Source organism: Nicotiana tabacum, chromosome 6 (genome assembly GCF_000715075.1).
Source record: "Nicotiana tabacum cultivar K326 chromosome 6, ASM71507v2, whole genome shotgun sequence".
NCBI classification, from domain to species: domain Eukaryota; kingdom Viridiplantae; phylum Streptophyta; class Magnoliopsida; order Solanales; family Solanaceae; genus Nicotiana; species Nicotiana tabacum.
In genome coordinates this window covers 134,460,227-134,470,043 of record NC_134085.1, presented here as the reverse complement: position 1 = coordinate 134,470,043, position 9,817 = coordinate 134,460,227, and positions in this window count along the sequence as shown.

Genomic DNA, 9,817 nt, shown 5'->3' with positions numbered 1-9,817 from the left:
CTGAGCCATTTCTAGCTCAGCACAAGAGACCTATAGCTTCTTCTTCTCTTTGCTCTCTAAAAAGTTTGAAGGCATCCTTTTCCTCAGCCAGCCCCCGGATTTCGGCCTCATAATGGCTCAATTCCCCCCAAAATCGGAGTAAAGCCTCATAATGAAGCACCAAAGCCTGCAAACATAAAAGGGATAAGTTATACAAAGGAAAAGAAAACCTAAGTATAAACATTGATAGGAAAATCAGGGATTACCCGATTTAGAGCCTGCTGGGATTCGTTGAAAAGACAAGGCGCTCCTACCTCGTCTATCTGGGCTCGGTCTTCTTTTGTGACCAAACACCGAAGGTAGCTAGCCATCCCTACAGGGGCACCGAGAACACGAGCATCTTTCGGGACTGTGATCACAATAGTTCTGCTTGCACTCGGGATCAACACTGGGAGCCGAGAATTGATTGGTCAATTTGGAACTCGTGGAAGCCTCACCCAAGCTTTTTCTCGGAACCTACAGGTCACTCAAACCGGTGACATCTTATACCCCAGCAAATAAACCACGGAAGTGATCCTCCTCTCCATGGGCTCCTTCCCCATGACAAGCTTCCACAACTTGAGCATCGCATATCAAAGAATCGGAGACCGAAGGAAACAAGGGGGAATCCCCAAACTCTATTGCCCCAAGTGGGTCTTTTGATGCACTACCTCTATCTTGGGGAGCCTCAAGCTCGGTTTATGTGCCGGCATCCATCGCCTCTTCAATGGCCTTTTTGCCCCGAGGCAAAACATCTTCGGTCCCTTTCGGCTCGGGGACTTGGTCCGAAGTCTCCTCCTCGACCTCATCCGGCCTAGGCTGGGCAGTGTCGACTTCCACTAGTTTCGAAGCTTTCCGAGCCCCAGTTCTAGCTCGTGCATGGGCTATCAGCCTGGAATCGTCTTCATTTTCTTCTTCTTGTTCACCCTCTTCGGTCTCATCTTGTAGCTTGAGGACTGAGTCCATTGTTAGAGGGATCACATTCCCCCTGCATGTCCGCCTCTTTTTGGGCTTTTGCTCGTCCAACTTCGTGGAGCTCGAAGCCTTTCTCCTTTTTCTCTCTTTCTTCTGTTTCAGAGCAGACGTATGGGGAAGGTTTTCTTTATTACCAGATGGGGGCCTCATCGGCACATCTTTCCCAGGACCTGCAAAAGAAGGGTAAATGAGATCAAGAAGAAATTCGGGCAGTGGATAGAGTTATCGAGTTATACAAAAACTTACCGTGGTTTCGGGCCTCCCATTGACCTCTGACCCAGTTCTCGAGCTGGGGAATCGCACTCGACATCTAGACAACGGCTGCATTAAATAAAATTCCAATAAGAAAGGATTAATGAAGGTAATAAAGCAGAAGTTAAAAAGGGGAGTTATACTTACGTCTCATATTCCATTTCTCTGGAAATGGCATATTTTCGATTCGGGGTCTTCACTCAGACAAATTAGCCCATCCAACCCTAGTCCTTGTCCTCATCTATACTCGAGAAGGCTACCTTAGAGGCCCGATGCTGAAGCTTTATTAGCCCCCTCAATAAATTCGGGGGCTATATAATCGTATGAGATGGTCAAGGGTAAATGGAAGCCCATCGACTTGGCTCGCAAAAGAGTAGAGCAGTATTACTATTGTAACGACCCGACCGGTCGTTTCATGTGTTACCGCTCCATTTTCCCTATTTCTAATTCTTATTGTCTAGTTCAATGGTATTATGTGTTATCGGGTTGGTTGGCTCGGGTTCGGATAGGTTTTGATAAGGTTTCAGACACTTAGTCTTTTTTGAGGAAGATTAAGTTGGAAAAGTCAACTGGATGTTGACTTATGTGATAAAGGGCTCGGATGTGAGTTTCGATGGTTCGGATAGCTTCGGGAGGGGATTTGGGACTTAGGAGCGTTATTGGAATATGTTTTGGAGGTCCGAAGTAGATTTAGGCTTGAATTGACGAAATTGGAATTTTGGCATTTTCCGGTTGATAGGTGAGATTTTGATATAGGGGTAGGAATGGAATTATGGAAGTTGGTGTAGGTCCGTGGTGTCATTTGTGATGCGTGTGCAAAATTTCAGGTCATTCGGACGTGGTTTGATAGACTTTTTGATAGAAAACGGAATTTGGAAGTTTTTGGAATTCTTAGGCTTGAATCCGATGCAAAATTGGTATTTTGATGTTGTTTTGAGCGTTCCAAAGGTTGGAACAAGTTTGAACGTTATGGGATATGTTGGAATGTTTGGTTGAGGTCCTGAGGGCCTCGGATGAGTTTCGGGTGGTTAAACGAATAATTTCATCTTGGAGGAAATTGCAGAAAAACTGCTGTTGGTGTTGAATGTTTTTTACCTTCGCGTTCGTGATGCATGTCCCACATTCTCGAAGAGTTGGGATGTGAGGCTATGAAGTTGGACTTCGAGTTTGCGAAGGTGGTCCCGCATTTTGCGAGGGCTTTGCCGCGTTCGCGTAGAGGAAAGGTGAGCAGCTGGGTCCAGGTCAGATTATTCTTCGTGTTCGCGAGTGGGTAGCCGGGTTTGCGATGAGTTGTAAAGCTAAGGCTTCGTGTTCGCGTGCATAGGTTCACGTTAGCGATGAAGTAAAAATGGTCAACTTAAGTTTGTTCTTCGCGAACGCGAGGCGTTGACCACGTTCGCGAAAAAGGATTTTGAATAGCTGGGCAGAATGTTTTAAAAGGCCATATCCGCGATTTTGGGTCTAAGTTTCACCATTGTTGGGCGATTTTAGAGCTTTTTGAGGAAGATTGAAGAGTGAATCAAGGGAAAACACTTGGACGTATGATTTATGGACTTAATACTCAATCCTAATATGATTTCTACCTAATTAATCATGAAATTTGTGGAATTTAAGCCTAAAAATTGGAAGTTAGGGCTTGGAATGGAGACCTAAATCTAGGGATTTGAGGGGTCATTTGTGGTTGGATTTTGATGTATTTGATATGTATGAACTCGTGGGAAGATAAGGAGTTTATTGATGTAATTTATATTGAATTCCGAGATGTGGGCCCAGGGTTGGGTTTGGTTAATTTCAAGATTTGTGTTGTAATTTGATTACTTTCGAGTGGGCTTTGTTCCCTTAGCATATTTTGATGGTTATGTACTGATTTTGGTTAGATTTGGAGCATTCGGAGGCCGATTCGAGAGGCAAAGGCATTGCGGGCTAGAGTTTGGACCGGATAAAAGTGAGTAATGATTGTAAATGTTGTCCTGAGGGTTTGTAACCCCGGATTTCACATTGTTGTGCTACTTTGAGGTGACACACATGCTAGATGACGAGCGTGGGGTCGTGCACCATTGGGGATCGTGACTTAGTCCATCTCGTATGACTGTTAATTGCGTATTTGATTGAAAATTGTTTGCTATCATCATGTTTTGGGCTGAATGCCATATTTGGGTCTCGTGCCAACTGTTTTGGACCCTTAGAGGATTTTTACTACTATTCCTCACTGTTTTGACTTCGTAATTGTACTCAGTCATGCTATGTTCTACTATTTTCACAACTCAGCCATCTTTACTTGTTTTTGATATTTTAAATGATATGTTTGGCTGAGCATCATGTTTTACTGTTGCCTGAGTGGTTTATGAGATTCTGACTGAGTAAGGCCGAGGGCTTGTGTTGTGAGGATACTTTTGGATCGGACTGCCCGCCGCAACAGTGATATACTGATTCATGATTATGAGGTCGAGGGCCTGATTTGTTACGCCACGAGGTGGCTTGTTATAAGGCCAAGTTCCTGTTTGATTATGCCACAAGATGGCTTGATATTGCGCTTGGGCCGTAAGAGGACCTTCCCAGAGTCTGTACACCCCAAGTGAGCGCGGGTACCTAGTGTGAGATGTGAGATAGCCCGAGGGACTGATTCTGTTGGTATTTTCCCAAAGAGGCTGATTTTATGTGTCTATCTTTTCTCACTGTTTTTCATTCACTCGTTTAACTGATAAAAGTTATTTTAAAGAAGTTTTATTGTACTAAGGTGTTTCTACGAGTTTTTACTGATTATTGCCTTGTTGTGGTTTTACACTAGTTGTAGCATTTTGTTGTGTCTTACGTGTTTTCTTATCGCTCAGCTGCCTTTACTTTTATTACTCACTGAGTTGGCGTACTTATATTACTCCTTGTACCCTTTGGGCAGATTTAGGAGCCTCAGGTCTCGCTAGCGAGGGATGATTGCTTCCAACAGGCTGTTCGGAGTTCACTAGGTAGCTGCTCGGCGTTCGCAGCCCAGTGCTTCTCCCACTTATCTTACTTTCCTTTGTATTAATTCTATAATAGATTGCATAGTCTCTTTCATACTCTTAGACAGATGTTTAGATGCTCATAACTGGTGACACCCCGATGTCGAGCTGTGTTTGTTTTCCGCATTTGTTCTATGTCACTCTATTTTTGGGATTTATCACTTATTAATGACTTAATTATCTATTATTATAACTATTAATTGGTTTGGTAGTTTGTGTCAACTGGCCTTGTTTCACGATAGGCGCTATCACGACCGGGTCCGGTTTAGGGTCGTGACAGCTATCCTCCAGAAGGAGGGGTGTATTTGGCCGAGGTTGACTTCATATTTCTTGCACGATGACCGGGTCCAAGGGACCCAATATGAAAGAGTAAGTGTAAACCCTTAGAAACCCTTCCACATAAGTAGTGATTGACTCCTCAGGCGAGGGCACTACCACATGCTTGTGAACCCACTTGCAGTCTTTTTTGACTTGGTCAAGAAGGTCACCGGTGATCGTGCATATGTATCTCGACATGGGCTCGCATTGGCCCAGAACCGAGGGGGTCTTTTTGACCTTGAAGTCGGAGTCAAGTCACACCCACTGGGAACAAATTCTTCAGGGCGTGGATCTGCTGCTGTTTGTTCGCTGGTCGGCTGAGACGAGGAAGCCTTTTCTTTCAGCGGAACAGTTTTAGATGTTTCGGCCATTTTGGTTTTTGTGAACAAGGAAGAACGGGGATTAGGGTATTTGGTGTTTTAAAAAGTGGTTAGCAATGAAACTTGAAGATTTGCAGATGAAGAACTTGAAGAATGCAAAGAGATTTGAAGATTAGAGCAGAAGAAATTGGAAGTAAAGTTTGAAAAATGAAGAAAGATGCATTTATAGGTTGAAGATGACGATTCAATACTGATAGTGGCCGATCGACAATTGGCGTGCCTTAAATACCTAGGGAACTAAACCGACGGGATGTTTCGATCACCTCTACCACTTACGTCACGATGCTTAGGTCATGATAAATTGGGGGTAAATTTGAAGACTCAATTCATTTCTTATCATTACACTCCAAAAAATGAGGGACTATCTATATACGGACAAAATCGGGCTTGCCCAAGTTTTTACCACTAATCTAAATCAGGAAGGAAGATCAAGGATCGATCTTGGTTATGCCAGAACGAAGTACGGAGATGGATTGGTAAGCTCATGGATCAATGGTCGATCGAGATCGAGGCCAGCCGTGATCGAGAACGAAGCAAGAAATAAATCGAGCAAGATCGAAGGAGGCCTGCTACGACGGATAACAGAAAGCCAAGATATCTGTGATCGGGCGAGGATCGTGGTGGAAATCTCGATACGTATCGAGTCAGGATCGGATGTTTAGCCTATCATGGGATTTACTTCTATAATTAGAATTGTACCATAAATAGGATTCCTTTACTATATAAAGAGGGTGCTAATAATTTTGTAATCATCTTATATTCACGCATATCAAAGCAATATATCACATTTTTATCTCTTGCAAGTTCTGTTGTTTAGTTCATACTTTCAATAGCTTGTTCAGTTGGTTCGAGGGCAATTAGCTCAAGGGCCAGAATTGTTCATCACATTGGTTTGCTTTATTTTACTGTAATTTCTATCATTAATTTTCATAACAAAGGATGGCCATTAGGCTTTTGTATTAGGCCAATGTGGCCTTTCTAAAAAGACTGGCTTTTTCCCTTGTTTAGCTTAAATAGTTTATAGTTAGTTAAACAAAATTTGTTATGTCTTAGCACGAAATAAGGAATTTGTTCGAAAGTGAGAACAACTTTGTACCCATTAGGGTTCTCGAGGCTTGATGTTATCGAAGCCCTTTGTAATTTTGCCTAGGGTAGCCTTTTTAATCGATTTATTAGAATACTCGAAGGCCTATTTTATTATGGAATTCGAACGTCTTCGAACTGTGTTAATTTGGCCATAGCCTTTTTAGTTTGGGAATTGCCTCTTGGGGTTGTTTTCCCATTATACTTCGAGCTTGTTCGAAGTGTCAGTTCCCGAGTGGGGTGGCCGTAGCTTATAAAAATTAAAGGTTTCCTTTTTAAGGTCTTATGATCTCAAGGCTTTAATAATTCGATCTCGTCTATTTTTTGGATGGCAGTCCCCGATGTGGGGTTAATTGTTCGAACTTCAGTTGTGATCGGCCCTTAAGCCATAGGAGTAAGAAATCGTAAAACAAAATTTTTCTAAGGCATGAGATATTTGGCAAGGAAAAAATACTTCTCTTAATAGATGATTATACATGTGTACATGTTTAATGTCAGGGCTCGTGTAGCACCCCGTAAAATTTCGAAGTACTTAAGAGCTATTAAGAAAGTTGATGTGTGCTAATTACATTATTTTGTATGCAGACGAGGACTATTAATATGATGGATATTAATTGAATATGATAATAAGTGTACGAGGTATATTATAAGTGATGTGGGGTCTAAGGATAGCCGTAAGTCCAAGTCAAATTGGAAATTACATGGTAGACTAAAGTTCCAAATAAGTACGCACAAGACCTAACTTTGGACGAGCATATCTACATATGTATAAAGAGTTATGTGATGGACAACCTATCAAATGAAAGGTCTTTGAGTCTAGTTTCTAACACTTCAAATATTTTGTCATTTGGATATTCCTACAAGAAGTTATGACCAAATTATCAAAGGCTTACAGAGGAGCCTGCGGATGCGACGCGTCCGAAAGAAAGGCTGGCAGTGAAGTGCTGCCATAGCATCCAGATCGCGTCCAAAGCCCAGGAATCTGGGCCTATAAATACCAAGTTGGGGGAGAGAGTATTTTGAGTGTTGGGGGTTAGGGTTCTTGAGGTGAAAGGGCGATTTTGAGCTCCAATCAAGTCCAAATCAACCGAGGTAAGTTTTTAATGATGTTTTGAGTTGATATTACTCAATATACATGAGTTCTAACATCTTTATAACATCCAAATTCTAGATTTCATCATCAAATACTCAAGAACATAAAAATCACCAAAGTTGTGATTTTTCAAGATTGATCTACTAGAGGTAATTCCAATGCTTCAAACTCGTTTATTATGAGTAGTTAGAAGTGTTTGAAGTATTTGTTACAAGTTTTATTGATTGAAAGATTGGATTATAAAAATCTAGTTCATGACATGAATAGTACTTTTAAGTAAATAAGAGAGAAGATGAATGGTGAATCTTGGGGATGAAATTGATTGAATACAATGAACCTATGGAATTATTTGTTAGCAAAAGATGGAAGTGATCAACAAAATAATCATCCGAATTATATATGGTGCAAGTTTTGATTATGGAAGATGATGAATAGTAACTTGGTGGCATTGGACAATGGATGTAGTAACATTAATGACTTCGAATGGGTATTAGAATATAAGGATGAAGTTGAATGGTCTAGCTTACAAATTTATTTGGCGATTTGAGTTGTTGGAGGCGTGTAGCCACTTTATGAGCCATATATGGATATTGCTTAATATCTTAGGTCATATTTTGATGTAATTAGGATATCTAATTGTAGATATCAACTTGTTGGTGATGTTGAGCTTTTTAATCAACATTGGAATGATGGAAGAGGATTGAAAGCTTGTGAATATTAATAAAGTGAAAGCAAGGTAAGCTGATTAAAATTTACTCTTCTTGAAGGACTTTCTCTAAAAGCATGTTTCAAGTTAATACTTAAGTTGTATGCAAATATGCTTTCGTGCTTGTGGGGATAAACAAGTACATATGTCTCCATATACTAATACTATGTTGCATATGTAGTGTCATGCCGTTTTGTAAAATTTTATTTTAAATCTTGTTGGCAAGATGACACTCAAGGTAAATGTTATAAGTTTTTATCAAAACTTACGTATTGACAAGAATATACATATTTGAGTGCTAGAGATAAGTTTTCATGGAAAGTATTTCTTTTGGAGTTTGATGTTAAATTGTTAAGGCTTTACCATGAAAAATGTTGTTTATTAAAGTTTTGTTCAAATGATTTGGAGTTTCTATAAATGCTATGATTTGATAAAAAAAATAGATCCTTTGAAGCTACTATGCTATGAATCTATTTTTTAAGTATCAAATATTTTGGGAATTATTTATGCTCACCGAGATTGACTTCGGATATATTGTGTACGTCGTCATGAAACTACACGTGTCGGTGTAGGCGTAGATGGACACTTTGTGGTATAGACTACAACAGAGTGCTCTCCCTCGAGAGAGTACTATTTTGTGCTATTATTAGCATGGCTGAGTCGATTCGTACGGCACTACGATGAGACAACCTGAGCAAGTAGGGTATATGATACTTGCCGCTAGGTACATAACCTAGTTGACCTTCTTATGTCGATGATGGTATGGTACTCCCAGTGAAAGGTAAGGATGATTTTCTTATGTTTAGGCCTAAGGAGCCGAAAGCGATTTCGATGACTTAAAGCATATGAAATGATTTTGTACGATTTATCCAAAATCTTGGATTGATGTAAATGATTTAAAAGTTTATATTGTGAGCTATTTCACTTGATTGTTATTTAAATAACAAGGGTCATGAATTAATAAAATTTCTTATCGTTTTAAAATCAAACATTGGTGCATTACTTTTTATAAAGTTTGTCCCAAGAACTTAAGTAGAGAGAGTCTATGACACTTATTGAGTTCCATTGTGGTGTACTCAGCCCTTAGGCCCCCCTCCAGGGCCCTGCTTACTTTACATGTTTCAGGATGATGTATGATACATGGCATGCGGTCAGGCCAGGATGACTCTCTTTCCGAGGTATTATGAAGCACCACTTTTATTTCGTGGTAGCTATCATGTTCTTCCTTATTTTATTTTGTTGGAATTACTCCAACCGTTGGTTCTATTCTTTGGTATAGAGGCTCCATAGATAGTTGTGAAAGGTTGTAGTAATGGGGTTGTACACGACATTCATGAAAGTGTATTTATCTTACTTAGTCTCATTGTAATTATTATTATGAAATGGCATCATGTGTGATTTTGAATTGGAAAATATTTTATCATTTAACTTGAAAATGTATAATATTTTCAATAAGCTTTCGCAGTTAAATTGGTTTTCATGCATATGATTTGGGTGCATCACATGGTTTGGTTCGCTCGGTTCGGGTAGTGTGCCAGGTGCCGGTCATGTGGTTTTGGGTCGTGACAGCTCAAGCAACCTATATGGGCACAGCTCATTCGGCCGTTTGGCCCTTACAAAATTTACCTATCGAGACCCTATTGTCACGAAGTAATTTCCTTGAAACAAAGTTGCCATTCGAGGGTAATGCCCCCCAGTATTCGAGGTTGATTCTAAAGAAGCCTCAGATACTGTTGACTCGTTCTAAGTCAGCACGATCAATGGTTGCCTCATTAAAAACCTTGACGAAAAACCCTTTTGGGACAAAACCGGTCTAAGGGAAAAGAAGTGCAACGCGTGCTTTCAGACCTAAAGTCTTCGCCTTGAGGAGTCCATTGTTGTTTCTAATCGAGAAAATGCAGGAGTTAGTTTAAAATATAAATTAAAATGGAGAAGGTCGTACCTTATCAGTAATATCGTTCTAGGTGTGATATGTTCCAATTGCTTGGAAATT